The sequence below is a fragment of the Asterias amurensis genome, chromosome 11, assembly GCF_032118995.1.
Source record: "Asterias amurensis chromosome 11, ASM3211899v1".
Classification (NCBI taxonomy): domain Eukaryota; kingdom Metazoa; phylum Echinodermata; class Asteroidea; order Forcipulatida; family Asteriidae; genus Asterias; species Asterias amurensis.
Genome location: NC_092658.1, coordinates 10,207,251 through 10,226,754, shown reverse-complemented (window position 1 = coordinate 10,226,754; position 19,504 = coordinate 10,207,251). Strand labels below are relative to the sequence as shown.

Here is a 19,504-nt window from a genome sequence, read left to right as displayed (position 1 = left end):
TCTAACCCTCTAACCCTCTCACCATCTAACCATATAACCCTCTAACCCTCTAACGCTCTTACCCTATAACCCTCTAACTCTCTAACTCTCTAACTCTCTAACCCTCTAACCTTTTACCCCCAACACCCTAACGCTCTTACCCCCTAACCCTCTAACCCTAACCCTCTAGCCCTCTAACCCTCTAACCCTCTAACCCTCTAACCCTCTAACCCTCTAACCTTCTAACCCTCTAACCCCATAATCCCATAACCCCATAACCACCTAACCCCTAAACCTCTAACCCTCTAACCCTCTAACCTTCTAACCCTCTAACCCTCTAATCCCATAATCCCATAACCCCTTAACCACCTAACCCCTAAACCTCTAACCCAATAACCCTCTAACACTCTAACCCTCTAACCCTGCCCTCTAACCCTGCCCTCTAACCCTCTAACTCCCTAATGATCTAACCCCCTACCCCCTAGCCATATAACCCTATAACCCTTACCCTCTAATCCTCTTACCCTGCCCTCTAACCCTCTAACCCTCTAACCCTCTAACCCTCTAACCCCCTAATCCCCTAACCCCTTAACCCCCTAACCCGCTAATTATAACCCCAAACCCTCTAACCCCCAAACCTCTAAACCTCTAAACCTCTAACCCTCTAACCTTCTAACCCTCCTACCCTTTAACCCTTTAACCCTCTAACTCTCTAACTCTCTAACCCTCTAACCCTCTAACCCTCTAACCCCCTCACCATCTAACCATATAACCCTCTAACCCTCTAACGCTCTTACCCTATAACCCTCTAACTCTCTAACCCTCTAACTTTTTACCCCCCAACACCCTAACGCTCTTACCCCCTAACCCTATAACCCTAACCCTAACCCTCTAGCCCTCTAACCCTGCCCTCTAACCCTCTAACCCTCTAACCTTCTAACCCTCTTATCCCATAATCCCAAAACCCCTTAACCACCTAACCCCTAAACCTCTAACCCTCTAACCCTCTAACTCTCTAACCCTTTAACCCTCTAACTCTCTAACCCTTTAACCCTCTAACCCTCTATACTCTCTAACCCTTTAACCCTCTAACCCTCTTACCCTCTACTAACCCGGGGGTCTAAGGGCTAGGATTGACCGGGAATGTGTGCATGTACTGAGCCACTTCACACCTATGAAATGTCCCAGATGGTCAGCGTCTCCAACAGCCTCTCCTAGTCAAACTCCTACTGCCCGGCTTCACGTGCCGATCCCTGTTGCGAACTGTGGGCAGAGGTGTGATGGCGGGTTTCTGGCGCCTTAAAACCAGATTGCTCCGGGCAGATGGGGCTCGTAAGCCTAGGAAGGCAGCCCATCTAGGAGAAGGAAAACTCTGAATTCAAACCTGAGTAGGTGAGGTAAGAATATGCATGCCGTCAACAAGTACTGTCAGGCAGAGCTACCCGTAGCATAACCATCAAGTTGCAAAGCTGCCAAGGCAAAGGTACAAGCAGCAACTCGGGATATGAAAAACAACTGGTGGCTGAGAAAGGCTGAAGAGCTGCAAAGCTTTGCGGACACTAACAATGCTAAGGCCTTTTATGACTGTCTAAAGGAAATCTATGGCCCGACACAGTGCGGAACAAATCCTGTTCTTAGCCCGGACAATGAACAGCTGTACACGTCAACCAGAAGACATACTGCGACGGTGGAAAGACCGTTTTTGTAATATACTCAACCAACCATCTCGCGCTGATGAGGAAGCGATTGACCGAATAGAGCTAGACCAGCGAGCTAGACCACCCACCGACCATGGATGAGCTCGCCAAAGCTATCAAGAACACCAGCTCAGGAAAAGCTCCTGGCGCAGATGGCGTCCCCGCTGAGATCTTCAAGAAGGGTGGACCAGTGCTCCAGGCTGTTCTGCAGGACCTCTTTATTGATGGGTGAGCTACTTCAAGACTTCAAGGACGCCACTATAACTAATGTCTACAAGCGTAAAGGTGACCCGGCTCAGCTGTGGGAACCATCAAGGTTTCTCGCTGCTATCCATCGCTGGTAAAATCCTGGCAAAAATAATCCTATCTCGCCTGCAGTGCATATGTGAAGAAGTGCTTCCAGAAAGTCAGTGCAGTTTCCTCAGCAGAGACACACTCCAGCGCAGTCTTTAGAAGTATGGTTGCCCTCCAAAGCTAACCGCCCTCATCAAGGCTTTTCCCACCGACCTGAAGGCGAGTGTCTCGGTGGCTAGCGAAAGATATTAACCCTTTGACGTGTAGCATGGAGTCAAACAAGTCTTTTGCTTGCACCTACTCTTTTTGCTCTCTTCCTAACAGCAGTGATCAAGGACATATGTCAAGACCTCACCAATGGCATGTACATCCGCACCAGATCGGACGGTGGCCTGTTAAATCTATCACGGCTGCATTCTCACCGAAGAACCCTTGAGAGATGTCTCTCAATCTCCTGTATGCCGAAGTCACTGCACTGGTAGCTTACTCACATCCTGACATTCAAGAAATCCTGTGCCGCTTTGCACAATCATCAGCAAGTGCCTTCGGGCTGTAAACCAACATCAAGAAGACAGAGATGCTATATCAACCTGCTCCTGGTCAAACCCCCATGGAGCCTGACATTCTGCTGGATCGGAGCCCACTCGACGTCGTCCAAACGTTCAAGTTACTTGGCTCCACTCGCGCAGTTGGAAACACCCTAGATGCAGAGCTCAATGGCAGGGTTAAGGCTGCAGCTGCGTCATTTGCTCACCTGATGACAACCTACTGTGGATGTAAGTATGTAAATGTTAGAACAGGCTGCAAACCGATACAGTATGTAGCAGCATGACCTTGGTATAAGTGAATCCAAAATTCAAAATTTTGTTTCTATCAATGTTGAAACCCTGTCTGAGGAACTTTTGAAGTTCTAAAATAATGCTGTTTCCTTTACAGGTCTACATTAGAGACATGGCATGACAAACACATAGGAGAATGAGATGATTAAAAACCTCTTCAACTGTTTGCTTTCTGCTCAAACTTTGCCTAGCGACACTGGAATGCTCAGGTAATACTGCTAAGAAGTATTAATAAAACAAAATCATAAGTGAAAGGTCAAACACATTTTTAAAAGGGCATCAGTATGTGGGCATGAGTGCTGGTGGAACAGGTGAATTACATACTTGTCTATGAAGAAGCTTTAGAGAAGGTAATGGTGGTGTTTATGTAAAATCTGTTTTCATTTTGTTTGTATTTACAGCAATGTCATATCTACGTGTTGATCCTACACTAACATAAAAGTGCTCAAGGCCAAAACTATTGTAATTTTGTCTGTATTGAACCATTTCATATTTGGTGAAATACACAAAGTCAACAGTGGAATTAAGATGAACAGATGGGAAGTTTAGAATGTTTCCATAATCAAGTTGAGGGGTTGGAAAAGCTTGTTGAGCTATAGTGTGGTAGGGTAACCAATAATTCTCTTTATATAACACCCCAAGCAGATCCTTGCCATTTGACTGGAGAGTTGTCCTTCACATAATAGCAAATGAAAGTACTGTCGCACGCTACATCACTCATCATGCATGTTTCATTCCATTCACTGTACATTTTTCTATCCAACCAATTAGAACTATTGCACTGTGCCTAAAACATCACTGCGTGCGCGTGTCTTGTGTAATGCAGCTGTGTTACTGCAAGGCACATAATACATTTGCCGTCTGCTTAAATAACAAAAAAAGCTGTAAGAACGCGCAAGCTGTTGGTTGAATCCAACAGGCTGAACCAAAAGAAATGGTTGTTATGTCACAATTAGAAATTGTAGGCCTTAGCTTTATTTGTTTTGAGTGTTGTGTTCTTCAATCAAAATTACAATGGTCTACTTGGATGTTATGTAAAACAAGTAATGAATGTTTTTCGTTCGTGCAATAATGCAAATACTTTTATTCATTTAAAGATGGAATGTTCCATTCAACTCGGCTCCGCACCTTTGAATAGAACATTCCATCTTTCAATTCATGAGTTGTATACTACTTCTTAGTATTTTGGAAAACTTTTCAGTTTTTGTTTACTTATGATTTTGGTTTTTTTTTTACTTTGATTTTTGCAGTACTTTGATAACATCTTCTAGTTTATAACTCCTGAATTCATGAGAAAGCTGGCAATGGATTGCCTCGTCATTGGAAGAGACTGAAAGAGAACAAGTGAGGGTGTGCGACTCCACTATAGAGATGGCTAACATAGCAATTTGAGGATGAGGCGGCCATGGACGCAAGTATACGCCGAATGGTGGTGTGAGAGAGCAGGCGTTGATGGCCGAAAGTAAACTTGGATCGATCTTCCAACACAGTTTAATAGTAAGTTATTTAATGATGGGTCAAAATTAGTTCATGTTAGTAATGTCTCTATAAAGGCACTGGACACTGTAAGTAATTACTCAAAGTAATTATTAGCATAAAGCCTTACTTAGTTATGAGTATGGAGAGCTGTTTGATAGTACAAAGCATTGTGAGAAACAGCTCCTGCTGAAAGAAAGTAGTGTTTGAGAAAGATGTAATTTCTCACTGGAATATTTGAATTTGATTTTGAGGGCGAAATAAAGCATCTGAAAGCACACATATTGTGCAACAAGGGTACTTTTTTCTTCCATTATTCTCTTGCAACTTTTACGACCAATTGAACTAAAACTTTCACAGGTTTGTTACTTTATGCACCAAGTGAGACGACTGGTCTTTGACATTTACCAATAGGGTCCAGTGCCTTTAGAGACATTACCATCATCAGTTGTCATGTCACTCAAATATTTGCTTCAACGTTTGCCAAATGCAATTCACAAATGCTTTTGAGCGAAGCAGCAAAATTAAAAATGACGATGCACACAAAAATACATGGACATTTTGTTTTTCCTTTTATACTCTTGAACTAACACCAATTTTGTCAAAGCAAATTTGGCACTTCTCAAAATGGCGGACCATTTAAGTTTACACAGTAAAAGGAACACCACATACTTTTGATGATAAACCACTGTAAATAAATATACACTACTTTTAAAGGCAATGGACACTATTGGTCAAAGATAGTCTTCTCACTTGGTGTATCTCAACATATGCATAAAATAACAAACCTGCGACATATGCATATGGTGAGATACAACAACTGTGAATAACCAACAGTGTCCATTGTCTTTAAAGAGACACATTGCATTTGGAATGAACACTTTTGGCCTTAAATCAAGCAGTTGTGCTTGTACATCATAACAAACGCTTTTGTTGCCCAAATTGGCAAATGTTGAATTACCTTACACTTAAAGACACTGGACACTATTGGTAATTGTCAATGATCAGTCTTCTCACTTGATGTATCTCAATTGGTCGTAGAAGTTGAGAGATAATTATGAAAGAAAAAACACCCTTGTGACACGAATTTGCTTTGAGTTGTTTGATTTTGAGATCTCAAATTCTATGTTTGAGGTCTCAAAATCAAACTTTTGAAAAACTAATCGAAAACTACGTCACTTCAGAGGGAACTGTTTCTCACAATGTGCTATACTATCAACCTCTCCCCATTACTCATTACCAAGTTAGGGTGTTATGCTATTAATTACTTTGAGTAATTACCAATAGTGTCCACTGCCTTTAAAGGGACATTGCTTTTGGATTGCGCTTTTTGCTTTTGGAGTGTAAATTTGGGCTTAACAATGTGCTCTCTATGGAATGAATAGGGTTGGGAAGATTCAACATTAGAAAATGGTGAGCCACACAATTATACCTGAAAATTTACTGGTTTTCCTTTGACCCCCTTGAACTATCACAGTTTGCCTTTTTCAGTGAGGCCAGCGAATCACAAAAAAGCTGTAAGACACACAAGCTGTTGGTTGAATCCAACAGGCCGAACCAAAAGAAATGGTTGTTATGTCACAATTAGAAATTGTAGGCCTTCCCTTCTATTGTTTTGAATGTTGTGTTCTACAATCAAAATGACAAAGGTCTACTTGGATGTTATGTAAAACAAGTAATGAATGCTTTTCGTATATGCAATAATGCAAATACTTTCATTCATTTAAAGATGGAATGTTCCATTCAACTCGGCTCCGCATTGTTGAATAGAACATTCCATCTTTCAATTCATGAGTTGTATACTACTTCTTAGTATTTTGGAAAACTTTTCAGTTTTTGTTTACTTATGATTTTGTTTTTTTTACTTTGATTTTTGCAGTACTTTGATAACATCTTCTAGTTTATAACTCCTGAATTCATGAGAAAGCTGGCAATGGATTGCCTCGTCATTGGAAGAGACTGAAAGAGAACAAGTGAGGGCGTGCGACTCCACTATAGAGATGGCTAACATAGCAATTTGAGGATGAGGCGGCCATGGACGCAAGTATACGCCGAATGGTGGTGGGAGAGACCAGGCATTGATGGCCAAAAGTAAACTTGAATCGATCTTCCAAAACAGTTCAATAGTAAGTTATTTAATGTTGGGTCAAAATTAGTTCATGTTGGTAATGTCTCTATAAAGGCACTGGGGTGGATTTCACAAAGAGTTAGGACTAGCCTTTTCTTGAATTAGGACGAGTTACTAGTCCTAACTTAGGACTAGATGTACGTTTTTGATATCTCTTAGGACTAGTCCTAAGTTAGGACTAGTCCTAACTCTTTGTGAAATTGACCCCTGGACACTGTAAGTAATTACTCAAAGTAATTATTAGCATAAAGCCTTACTTAGTTATGAGTATGGAGAGCTGTTTGATAGTACAAAGCATTGTGAGAAACAGCTCCTGCCGAAAGTAAGTAGTGTTTGAGAAAGATGTAATTTCTCACTGGAATATTTGAATTTGATTTTGAGGGCAAAATCAAGCATCTGAAAGCACACAAATTGTGCAACAAGGGTACTTTTTTCTTCCATTATTCTCTTGCAACTTTCAAACTTTCACAGGTTTGTTACTTTATGCACCAAGTGAGACGACTGGTCTTTGACATTTACCAATAGGGTCCAGTGCCTTTAGAGACATTACCATCATCAGTTTTCATCTGTCACTCAAATATTTGCTTCAACGTTTGCTAAATGCAATTCACAAATGCTTTTGAGCGAAGCAGCAAAATTAAAAATGACGATGCACACAAAAATACATGGACATTTTGTTTTTCCTTTTATACTCTTGAACTAACACCAATTTTGTCAAAGCAAATTTGGCACTTCTCAAAATGGCGGACCATTTAAGTTTACACAGTAAAAGGAACACCACATACTTTTGATGATAAACCACTGTAAATAAATATACACTACTTTTAAAGGCAATGGATATTATTGGTCAAAGACTAGTTTTCTCACTTGGTGTATCTCAACATATGCATAAAATAACAAACCTGCGACATATGCATATGGTGAGATACAACAACTGTGAATAACCAACAGTGTCCATGTCTTTAAAGAGACACATTGCATTTGGATCGAACACTTTTGGCCTTAAATCAAGCAGTTGTGCTTGTACATCATAACAAACGCTTTTGTTGCCCAAATTGGCAAATGTTGAATTACCTTACACTTAAAGACACTGGACACTATTGGTAATTGTCAATGATCAGTCTTCTCACTTGATGCATCTCAATTGGTCGTAGAAGTTGAGAGATAATTATGAAAGAAAAAACACCCTTGTGACACGAATTTGCTTTGAGTTGTTTGATTTTGAGATCTCAAATTCTATTTTTGAGGTCTCAAAATCAAACTTTTGAAAAACTAATCGAAAACTACGTCACTTCAGAGGGAACCGTTTCTCACAATGTTCTATACTATCAACCTCTCCCCATTACTCATTACCAAGTTAGGGTGTTATGCTATTAATTACTTTGAGTAATTACCAATAGTGTCCACTGCCTTTAAAGGGACATTGCTTTTGGATTGCACTTTTTGCTTTTGGAGTGGGTAATTTGGGCTTTACAATGTGCTCCCTATGAAATGAATATGGTTGGGAAGATTCAACATTAGAAAATGGTGAGCCATACAATTATACCTGAAAATTTACTGGTTTTCCTTTGACCCCCTTGAACTATCACAGTTTGCCTTTTTCAGTGAGGCCAGCGAATCACAAAAAAGCTGTAAGACACACAAGCTGTTGGTTGAATCCAACAGGCCGAACCAAAAGAAATGGTTGTTATGTCACAATTAGAAATTGTAGGCCTTCGCTTCATTTGTTTTGAATGTTGTGTTCTTCAATCAAAATGACAAAGGTCTACTTGGATGTTATGTAAAACAAGTAATGAATGCTTTTCGTACATGCAATAATGCAAATACTTTCATTCATTTAAAGATGGACTGTTCCATTCAACTCGGCTCCGCATCATTGAATAGAACATTCCATCTTTCAATTCATGAGTTGTATACTACTTCTTAGTATTTTGGAAAACTTTTCAGTTTTTGTTTTCTTATGATTTTGTTTTGTTTTTAACTTTGATTTTTGCAGTACTTTGATAACATCTTCTAGTTTATAACTCCTGAATTCATGAGAAAGCTGGCAATGGATTGCCTCCTCATTGGAAGAGACTGAAAGAGAACAAGTGAGGGTGTGTGACTCCACTATAGAGATGGCTAACATAGCAATTTGAGGATGAGGCGGCCATGGACGCAAGTATACGCCGAATGGTGGTGGGAGAGACCAGGCATTGATGGCCAAAAGTAAACTTGAATCGATCTTGCAAAACAGTTTAATAGTAAGTTATTTAATGTTGGGTCAAAATTAGTTCATGTTGGTAATGTCTCTATAAAGGCACTGGACACTGTTAGTAATTACTCAAAGTAATTATTAGCATAAAGCCTTACTTAGTTATGAGTATGGAGAGCTGTTTGATAGTACAAAGCATTGTGAGAAACAGCTCCTGCTGAAAGAAAGTAGTGTTTGAGAAAGATGTAATTTCTCACTGGAATATTTGAATTTGATTTTGAGGGCGAAATCAAACATCTGAAAGCACACAAATTGTGCAACAAGGGCACTTTTTTCTCCCATTATTCTCGTGCAACTTTTACGACCAATTGAACTCAAACTTTCACAGGTTTGTTACTTTATGCACCAAGTGAGACGACTGGTCTTTGACATTTACCAATAGGGTCCAGTGCCTTTAGAGACATTTCCATCATCAGTTTTTATGTCACTCAAATATTTGTTTCAACTTTTGCCAAATGCAATTCACAAATGCTTTTGAGCGAAGCAGCAAAATTAAAAATGACGATGCACATAAAAATACATGGACATTTTGTTTTTCCTTTTACACTCTTGAACTAACACAGTTTACAGAGTAAAAGGAAGACCACATACTTTTGATGATAAACCACTGTAAATAATTATACACTACTTTGTAAGGCAATGGACACTATTGGTCGAAGACTAGTCTTCTCACTTGGTGTATCTCAACATATGCATAAAATAACAAACCTGTGAAAATTTGAGCAAAATCGGTCATCAAATTTACGAGATAATAAAAAAAAAACGCTTGTCACTCGAAGTTGTGTGCTTTCAGATGCTTGATTTCGAGACTTCAAATTCTAAATATGATGTCTCAAAATCAAAGTCGTGGAAAATTACTTCTTGCTCGAAAACTACGTTACTTCAGAGGAAGCTGTTTCTCACAGTGTTTTATACTACCAATCTCTCCCATTACTCGTTACCAAGTAAGGTTTTATGCTCACAATTATTTTGAGTAATTACCAATAGTGCCTACTGCCTTTAAATTGTGTTTTCAACCGGATTTATGTCTTTAAAAAACGTTTCAGCCCAAATCACCAACCCTAAAAACAATGTGTCTCTTAAAGGCAGTGGACACATTGGTAATTACTCAAAATTATTATGAGCATAAAACCTTACTTGGTAACGAGTAATGGGAAGAGGTGGATAGTATAAAATATTGTGAGAAATGGCTCCCTCTGAAGTAATGTAGTTTTCGAGAAAGAAGTAATTTTCCACGAATTTGATTTCGAGGCACCTCAGATTTAGAATTTGAGGTCTCGGAGGCAAGCATCTGAAAGCACACAACTTTGTGTGACAAGGGTGTTATTTCTTTTATTAATACATCACGCAACTTCGGCGACCAATTGAGCTATTTTATGCATATGGTGAGATACAATAACTGTGAATAACCAACAGTGTCCATTGTCTTTAAAGAGACACATTGCATTTGGAATGAACACTTTTGGCCTTAAAACAAGCAGTTGTTAAATGATTCACTCATTGATGCCTCAAAATTGTGTGATTTATCTTTAACTTTGTCAACTATAGTTCTAACAGTTTTGCATTTTCTTGAGACAATTTGTCGACATCACAAAATTGTAAACCATTTTAGTTCACAAAGTAAGAGGAAAACCACACAGTTTTGAGGCACTACTTTTAGATTATGTTTCCAACAAGATCTATGTCATTTCAAAACTTTCAAAGCCCTAAATCACCCAATCTAAAATCAATGCGTCTCTTTAAGAAGGTTTTGACATTGTTAAGTTAATTACCACATGCTTTAAGAGACACATTAAATTTGGATTGTGGGCAACAAGCAGTTGTTTTGCAATGAATATTGTTGGAAAGATCCTTTAAAAGTAGATTAAAATGATTCACTCAAAAATGTGTGGTTTTTACATTTATTTGTGAACTAACATGGTCCGACAGTGGCATTTTGTTGAGGCAAATATGGGACACCACCTTTAAAATCACAAAGTAAAAGGAAAACGTCACAGATTGAGGCACATTAGTGTCAATAATCTTACATGACATTGAAACGTCCAACCAGATAGCTGTTAAAACAAACGCTTCATAGCCCAAAGTGCCAATTCTAAAAGCAATGTGGATAGCTCAAAGACGCATTGCATTTGGAAGGGGCGTTTGGGCTTTAGATAGTGCTTGCTAGGAAACTAGAAATTTTAATTTCTAATTTCCTAGCAAGCACTATTAATAAACCACACAAATATACCAGGAATCTGTGTGGTTACCTTTTTTTAGTTTTGAATAACAATTTTTGCTGACCATTAATTCACAAGGTAAAAAGAAATCCACACAGATTTGAGCACATTAGTGTAAATAGTTTGTAGCCCTACTTCTTAGAACATGTTCCACCCAGATTCACAATATAACAAACGCTGTTGTTGCCCAAATTGGCAAATGTTGAATTACCTTACATTTAAAGACACTGAACACTATTAGTAATTGTCAATGACCTGTCTTCTCACTTGATGTATCTCAATTGGTTGTAGAGGTTGAGAGATAATTATGAAAGAAAAACCACCCTTGTGACACGAATTTGCTTTCAGTTGTTTAATTTCGAGACCTCAAATTCTATTTTTGAGGTCTCAAAATCAAACTTTTGAAAAACTTCTCGAAAACTGCGTCACTTCAGAGGGAACCGTTTCTCACAATGTTCTATACTACCAACCTCTCCCCATTACTCATTACCAAGTTAGGGTGTTATGCTATTAATTACTTTGAGTAATTACCAATAGTGTCCACTGCCTTTAAAGGGACATTGCTTTTGGATTGCGCTTTTTGCTTTTGGAGTGGGTAATTTGGGCTTTAGAATGTGCTCTCTATGGAATGAATATGGTTGTGAAGATTCAACATTAGAAAATGATGAGCCACACAAATATACCTGAAAATTTACTGGTTTTCCTTTGACCCCCTTGAACTATCACAGTTTTCCTTTTTCAGCGAGGCCGGCGAATCACAATAAAGCTGTAAGAATGCACAAGCTGTTGGTTGAATCCAACTGGCCGAACCAAAAGAAATGGTTGTTATGTCACAATTAGAAATTGTAGGCCTTCGCTTTATTTGTTTTGAATGTTGTGTTCTTCAATCAAAATGACAATGGTCTACTTGGATGTTATGTAAAACAAGTAATGAATGTTTTTCATTCGTGCAATAATGCAAATACTTTCATTCATTTAAAGATGGAATGTTCCATTCAACTCGGCTCCGCATCGTTGATAGAACATTCCATCTTTCAAATGAGTTGTATACTACTTCTTAGTATTTTGGAAAACTTTTCAGTTTTTGTTTACTTATGATTTTGTTTTGTTTTTAACTTTGATTTTTGCAGTACTTTGATAATATCTTCTAGTTTATAACTCCTGAATTCATGAGAAAGCTGGCAACGGATTGCCTCCTCATTGGAAGAGACTGAAAGAGAACAAGTGAGGGTGTGCGACTCCACTATAGAGATGGCTAACATAGCAATTTGAGGATGAGGCGGCCATGGATGCAAGTATACGCCGAATGGTGGTGGGAGAGACCAGGCATTGATGGCCAAAAGTAAACTTGAATCGATCTTCCAACACAGTTCAATAGTAAGTTATTTAATGTTGGGTCAAAATTAGTTCATGTTGGTAATGTCTCTATAAAGGCACTGGACACTGTAAGTAATTACTCAAAGTAATTATTAGCATAAAGCCTTACTTAGTTATGAGTATGGAGAGCTGTTTGATAGTACAAAGCATTGTGAGAAACAGCTCCTGCTGAAAGAAAGTAGTGTTTGAGAAAGATGTAATTTCTCACTGGAATATTTTAATTTGATTTTGAGGGCTAAATCAAGCATCTGAAAGCACACATATTGTGCAACAAGGGCACTTTTTTCTTCCATTATTCTCTTGCAACTTTTACAACCAATTGAACTCAAACTTTCACAGGTTTGTTACTTTATGCACCAAGTGAGATGACTGGTCTTTGACATTTACCAATAGGATCCAGTGCCTTTAGAGACATTACCATCATCAGTTTTCATGTCACTCAAATATTTGCTTCAACGTTTGCCAAATGCAATTCACAAATGCTTTTGAGCGAAGCAGCAAAATTAAAAATGACGATGCACTCAAAAATACATGGACATTTTGTTTTTCCTTTTACACTCTTGAACTAACACCATGGCGGACCATTTAAGTTTACAGAGTAAAAGGAAGACCACATACTTTTGATGATAAACCACTGTAAATAAATATACACTACTTTTAAAGGCAATGGACATTATTGGTCAAAGACTAGTCTTCTCACTTGGTGTATTGGCAAATGTTGAATTACCTTACACTTAAAGACACTGGACACTATTGGTAATTGTCAATGACTAGTCTTCTCACTTGATGTATCTCAATTGGTTGTAGAAGTTGAGAGATAATTATGAAAGAAAAACCACCCTTGTGACACGAATTTGCTTTCAGTTGTTTGATTTCGAGACCTCAAATTCTATATTTGAGGTCTCAAAACCAAACTTGTGAAAAACTTCTCGCAAACTACGTCACTTCAGAGGGAACCGTTTCTCACAATGTTCTATACTATCAACCTCTCCCCATTACTCATTACCAAGTTAGGGTGTTATGCTATTAATTACTTTGAGTAATTACCAATAGTGTCCACTGCCTTTAAAAGGACATTGCTTTTGGATTGCGCTTTTTGCTTTTGGAGTGGGTAATTTGGGCTTTAGAATGTGCTCTCTATGGAATGAATGTGGTTGGGGTGATTCAACATTAGAAAATGGTGAGCCACACAATTATACCTGAAAATTTACTGGTTTTCCTTTGACCCCCTTGAACTATCACAGTTTGCCTTTTTGCTGAAGCAAATTGTTTTACTCCACAAAGAAAATGGCTGACCATTAATTTTAGTTCACAAACTACCAAGTTTGCGCTACACAGTTTTGCGGGAGCACCTCACAACCATTAAAACACTAATTGCATGTTTCCATCCAGATTCATGTTGTAACATGCTTTTATAGCCCAAGGGCCCAATCTAAAAGCAATATGTTTATTCTAGGCACTGGACACTCTTGGTAATTACTCAAAATAATTGTCAACATTAAGGTATCGAGCACTGTACAGCTGTTGACAGTATGAAACATCGTGAGAAATGGCTCTCTCTAAAGTAATGTAGTTTAAACAGTGAGAATGAAGTGATTCTCACTCAAATATTTGAATTGACGAATCAAGGCATCTGAAAGACTGGTCGTTGATAATTACCAAATGTGTCCCTTGCCTTTTAAGAACTTGTTAATGATGAAAATGTAATTGTTGTAATTGAAATTGTTGAATTTAAATACAAGTTTTAACGACACATTGTTGCATTTGTCTAGATTGCATTTGTGCAAAAATGCATACCTGTTTCGTTTATAACATTTTCAAATTACTCAACTGAATTTGAAGTTATTTTTGTATTCGAAGCAGTTATGATCTATCCAGCCTATAAAACAAACCTATTTAGCATAATAACACGTTCAGTAAGCAATTTATGACTTAAAGGTGCAAAATTAATCAATATAATGTTTCATTGCAATTGATCATTAGGAACTAAGCAAAAGGCCCATAGAATAAATCAATGACTTCCGGGTGTCTGAAAATTTTAAACTTAAAGAGAAGGATTTTTCAGCAGCTGAAGCAAGAGATCTGTGATTTATTTTGTATTCGACAAGACGGATAGTGTAGTTTGATGACCGCAAGTCGACTCTTCCTGTTGAATGTTGTTTCCCTTGAACCTGAGCATGGTCTAGTTTGATCTCATGACACAGTTGTATGCTCTCTTCCCTAAAACCAGAGATAGGCTAGTTTGATGATGTGCTTCTTGAAAACTGGAGGATTAAATGCACCATCTCTTTGAATGACATTGCAAGTGTACGGGCAATTTGCAATACAGTTCTCCCTCTAACGCTTGCCCAAAAGTGGCCATTTTCTTAGTGTCTCTTAAAAAAAGGTCAACAGTTTGATCCCAACACAGCACCCATCCCATGCCCTTAAATGTTTGTTCGTGGTTGGCAAAGTAGCAAGGCCAAAGTTTTCTGCCCTCACAGCATCAAGCCTGGGCCCAATTTCATAAAGCCCAATTTCATATTAGCATGAAATTTCTTCCTTGATAAAAACAGGATTACCAACCAAATTGCTACGAGATTTTCAGAAAGCAAACAACAGCTGAATACCAGTATCAAGCAATATGCAACAAATGGAAATTTGGTTGGTAATCCAGTTTTTATTAAGGAAGAAATTTTATGCTAAGCATATTTTAGTGCTTACAGGCTTTATGAAATTGGGCCCTGTGGTTCATACTTCCTGCGAATGCACAATAATGTTTAGGTAATAATGGGTACGCTCTGTTTTTTCCTATTGGGACACAAGAAAATTTGCTTAGCATAAAGCATCCTCAAGAGGTATGAACAGGACTGCATTTTTTAAGCTGGTGACTACAATTTCAGACAGCCTAAAGTGCATGCCCACATTTAAAACTTGACTCGGATTTCTTGCAGAGTTGTGAGTGTAATTTTGCTGGGGTAAGCTGTAGAGGACACACATTATTACTGATACTGTGTGACATTGTCTCTCACCTCAGCTGGGTCTTTCTCCTTAAAGATGGCTGCTGAGCCACCTTCATCCTCAGCCGGGTAGTCTGGGAACTTGCCCGTTGCATCTCTGAAAGAAAAACGATACAGAGAGAACTGAAATATCTAGCGTGATCTACGTCTGATGTGACATAGGGGATGATCTTCAAGTGCCGTGAGTGCTACACATGGTGTACATTATCACCCTCATGAAGATTCTGCCTTTGGATTGGTTTAGAGCGCATCAGATGATATGTCTTAGTTTTACTATTGACCCATTACCACTGCCTTTAACTATCTCAGAGTTGACTGGTTTCCTTATAAACACTGGGACAAGCCTCCTTCTCTTTTGATGTGCCTAACTCGCAGGGCCTAAAGCTGTATTTTGAACCGGAGGGAATATAAACATGTGGTTAAAGTGAGAATTGGATTTGCTTGTTTCCCTAGAATGACATTGAAGTACCCATACCAAAGTACTTCATAAATGAACGAGCTAAGATCCTCCAGGAGCGTGAGAAGCTTCTTGGGCAGATCTTGGCTACGATGGGTCCTCCTGATGAGAAGACAGAAGAGGTTACCATGACAACTGATGAAGCAGCGAGACTCATCCAGGTAATCTTATCTTTCAAGTAGAGACTCTAGATTTTTACAAAAAAGTGTTTGCCAAATAATATTTATCCTGAAATTAGTCAATTTAACAATTACTTTGAAATGTTACCTCCTCACTTTATTCAATCTTATTTAAGAAATTATTATTATTTGTTTGCTTACAAAGCTCACACTGGGAGATATAAATAACAAGCCGGCAACAGCCAGTCTCTCTTATAAAAGCATTTGTCTAAGTCTGTGATTATAAATTGCTAAAATCAAATTTGTGATTCAGTAACATACACAGCAATTTTACTTTATTCAAGTCATTGTGAAATCAACAGTGACCTTAGCTAGTTTCAAACCTACAACCTTGTGATTGCAAGTCAAAGGCTAACCACTGGACCATTCTCCTGTGTCTAATTTTGTAATACTTAGTTTACGCTGTATATTTCTGGTAATGAAAAAACAAACAAACTCAAAGCCATAGCGTGGGCCTGAAGATACCTGTGGAGAGGGGGGATGAAGAAATGTAGGTTTTAGATTAGATGTGAGAAGAAACCCCCAAATCATAAAAGAGTATGCAATCAGAAAGGGATTAAATCCCCAATCCATTTATGGAAGGCTCTGGTCTGGGATTCAACCGCAGTCCACATAGATGGAAAACAGAAACCACTTAGCAAACATGAATGCTTGAAAAATACATTGAGTTCTGAAAAAAACTTTTCTCATAATATTTTCTTATATGACATTTTTTTACAGGTGCATGAGAGGGCACGGCAAGGTCGACTGAGGGCAAAGTTCATGCGTGAAATTCGTCTTCAGGAAGAGCGAGAAAGAATGGCCGCAAATCGCGGGGCACCAACTGTCGATGCTGATGTGGCAGCTGTTAGAATACAGAAGGTAGGGACCATCTTGGTATTTGACTGATATCCTTCAGGAGTCGATGTCTTCAATTCAGACTCACAGCTCACAACAACAACTTTTAATTCTTTATGTCATGATAATTTGAACTGTGTGCAGGCAGGTACGCACCTGGGTGCACAATTTTGAAACAAAACTCAAGCTAAGATTTCATCCTTTTTTTCAAGTGACTTGATCAATCTTGAAAGTGACTTTTGTTAAACATATTTTCTGAATAGGTTTGGAAAGGCTGTGCCATAAGGAAGAGAGTGCGTCGTGAACGAGAGGAAGAATTGATGTTTATAGGAATGGTAAGTCTATTATGTTCAATCAATTGTTATTATCATTAATGGTTCATTTTATTTAATTTTATTTTATTTGAATAAAAAAACAACCAAAAGCTTGACACCATTAAAAGTTCCAAAGTCGAAGTAAAAAAAAAAAAATTAACAATTAAATCAATACACACACACAAAAGCATTTTCAAAAGTCAAGGGATTACTCTTCCAATTCTGAGATTTATTTCTTTGTTTTGATCAGTACCATTAATTTGAATCTTTCTAAAATAATTGTTGTTGTTGTTGTCAAACTGATATAACCCCCCACCACCTCCAAGCAATCCGAAGTTGGCACCGACCGTCCTCGCAGACCGCACTGAGGGCAATCGTAGGGTGACACAGACCGAGCATGAGCGTGAATTCCAACAGGCATTGGTCACCATTAAAGACAAGCTTAGAGAAGTCGAGGGACCAGACATGAAGGAGAATATGCAAGACCAGATCCGTCAGTGGTTCTTGGAATGCAGGTAATAATGATAAACCTAATAGTGTACACTAAGTCTTGATGAATAGACCCCTTGGCAAATCGTCATCGTCATCACCATACATTTATTTCATTGCTATCCTTACATTTCACATTTCAATGCAAAGTTTGTCAATGCATTAGGTTCAAATTATAAGAAATACACAGTAATGGGAAATTAACATAAGACAAAATTGATGTCACACTCTCAAAAAGCGCCCCCTTTTAGACCAAAATGCGCCCTCAATGAGGCTAAACACTGACTCACTGAAGGCAAAAGAGGCAAATTATTGGACGATGGCTATTCTTTGCTATTTGACCACCAGACACGCCAGACATCAGCAACCATGTGGCCTTTTGTGTTATGTAAGAGGTCTTTTAGAGTCTTCAACCTTCATGTCCAAGGCTGAGTTCAGAAATCCAAGTCTACAGTGTCTGAGTCTTAAATGTGGGCAACAACTGATTCCCAAATCATGCAAGACTAGTAAACATAATATTGACTGCTTCAAATGCTAGGGTTGAAACGACGACTCCCGAGGTGATGATCCTTGGTGTGTTCGGTTTTCCAAAGGAGAAGCCTAGGGAAAATAGACCGGTCCGCGGATCATTGAGGGAGTCGAAGTTTCAACCATAGCACGAGTAAAAGCAGTCAATATTTGATTTAAACACCGCAAACATAGTTGTGCCTAGATGTCTAGATACCAAGTATCTAGACTTGGGTATAGACTGGGTATAGTACACTAGGTGCTATAAAATATTGGTCTCTACATGTAAATAGTACATTGATTGTTGTGTATTGACCCCTTGCACGCGTGTCACACGCGGTGACTGATGCCACGCTCACCATGTTGGTGGGCAGTTAGGTTTACGTGTATTAACGCCGCGTCGCCTAAAATGTGCAGTTCACTGTATAACGCACAGCACAGAGTTATATATAAAAACACACAGTGAAATTTCCCACCAGTATGGCGCATTCAAAATTGTTCTGCTGATGACGTCAGGTGTAATGGGTCAATAGTAAAACTAAGACATATCATCTGATGCGCTCTAAACCAATCCAAAGGCAGAATCTTCATGAGGGTGATAATGTACACCATGTGTAGCACTCACGGCACTTGAAGATCATCCCCTATGTCACATCAGACGTAGATCACGCTAGATATTTCAGTTCTCTCTGTATCGTTTTTCTTTCAGAGATGCAACGGGCAAGTTCCCAGACTACCCGGCTGAGGATGAAGGTGGCTCAGCAGCCATCTTTAAGGAGAAAGACCCAGCTGAGGTGAGAGACAATGTCACACAGTATCAGTAATAATGTGTGTCCTCTACAGCTTACCCCAGCAAAATTACACTCACAACTCTGCAAGAAATCCGAGTCAAGTTTTAAATGTGGGCATGCACTTTAGGCTGTCTGAAATTGTAGTCACCAGCTTAAAAAATGCAGTCCTGTTCATACCTCTTGAGGATGCTTTATGCTAAGCAAATTTTCTTGTGTCCCAATAGGAAAAAACAGAGCGTACCCATTATTACCTAAACATTATTGTGCATTCGCAGGAAGTATGAACCACAGGGCCCAATTTCATAAAGCCTGTAAGCACTAAAATATGCTTAGCATAAAATTTCTTCCTTAATAAAAACTGGATTACCAACCAAATTTCCATTTGTTGCATATTGCTTGATACTGGTATTCAGCTGTTGTTTGCTTTCTGAAAATCTCGTAGCAATTTGGTTGGTAATCCTGTTTTTATCAAGGAAGAAATTTCATGCTAATATGAAATTGGGCTTTATGAAATTGGGCCCAGGCTTGATGCTGTGAGGGCAGAAAACTTTGGCCTTGCTACTTTGCCAACCACGAACAAACATTTAAGGGCATGGGATGGGTGCTGTGTTGGGATCAAACTGTTGACCTTTTTTTAAGAGACACTAAGAAAATGGCCACTTTTGGGC

The 19,504-nt window shown here is 38.7% G+C and overlaps 1 pseudogene; it reads left to right on the top strand.

Moving 5' to 3' along the window:
- Positions 1-1,075: 1,075 nt before the first annotated feature.
- Positions 1,076-19,504, top strand: part of LOC139943751 (dynein regulatory complex protein 11-like) — a 47,856-nt pseudogene continuing 29,427 nt past the window's right edge.